This window comes from Propithecus coquereli, unplaced genomic scaffold (genome assembly GCF_000956105.1).
Source record: "Propithecus coquereli isolate 6110/MARCELLA unplaced genomic scaffold, Pcoq_1.0 Scaffold633, whole genome shotgun sequence".
NCBI lineage: Eukaryota > Metazoa > Chordata > Mammalia > Primates > Indriidae > Propithecus > Propithecus coquereli.
The window spans coordinates 220,810-221,952 of record NW_012152319.1 but is presented as its reverse complement, the minus strand read 5'-3'; the positions used below and the strand labels follow the sequence as shown (position 1 = coordinate 221,952).

Here is a 1,143-nt window from a genome sequence, read left to right as displayed (position 1 = left end):
GTGAGCCACCGCGCCCACTTATTTTTGAGAATTTATTTCTTTAAAACATTTTGGGCATTTAATATCTACCAAGTTTTGAGCCAGATGATTAGAATATGTGGCAACTGAGATATGGTCATTATTCCCGAAGATTTCATGCTTTAGTAGGGGAAATAAAGGAACAGGCAAGTACATTTTAATAATTAGGGTAAATCTAGGATGTAATAGAAAAATAGAGGAAAGGCCCAAGGGTAGACAGTCGAAGTCTCAATAGTCTTAACATGGTGACTTTATATTATCTCATTTGACCCTTGCAAAAGCCCTGTGAGATAGTCAGAGAAGGTTTTGTTATTGTATTTCATTTTTTATATCAGAAAATGTATTGAAAGAGGTTATGTGACTTTACACTTTGTGTTTATGAAACAGATATAATCCCATTTGAATTCCAGTTTTGTCAAGTATGGCTTTGTACTGTTAGGCAAGTGAAGTTAATAGATTATTTATCTGTAATAGATGGTGGATTATACTTCTTTCAGAAGAGTATTATGAAGTTTAAATAAAAAAAGAACCTGTCATAGTGCATACCTGTGATATTATTGACAATAAATAAATTAGTGACCTTCCTAAGGTCACCTAGGTGATAGGTAGATGAGCCAGGAGCCATACTGGGGCTCTTAGCTCCAAATTCTGTTTGTCTGTCCTGTAAGACATCCTGTCCCTAATGACTGTTCAAGCAGTGCCTATAGTCACTGAGGTGTCATTTTTTTTGCCTGTTGGTTTTTCTTTCTTAGAAGGATGAACATTTTCATGCTTTATAGATACAATCATGTTTATCTTGTTATCTTAGGTTTATCATGTTTATCTTTTTCTCTAATCAAGTGTTATTTGCTTTTTGCTTTGGGAACATAAGTCAACTGCAACTTCAACATTAGTTACTTTTTATTATAACTAATTTTATATTTGCTGTTTTGTGGTAAATAATGAACTTGTTTCAAAGTGTTATGATTCTTCGTCAAATCCTTAAAAATATCATTATGTACTGAATTTGCACATGGGATTATTGTTATTTATATATTATAATCATATTTTGTCATGTTGCTAAATTGGGCTCACAATCTCATTTCTTTATTTGGAAGGTCTTGCTTAAATCATCCGGACAAAAAA

General features: G+C 32.5%; 1 protein-coding gene across 1 annotated transcript in view; it reads left to right on the top strand.

The window, feature by feature from the left end:
* ATXN10 (ataxin 10) overlaps positions 1-1,143 on the top strand; it is a 163,883-nt gene that overhangs the window by 32,808 nt on the left and 129,932 nt on the right. The gene's annotated exons all lie outside the window — the stretch shown is intronic.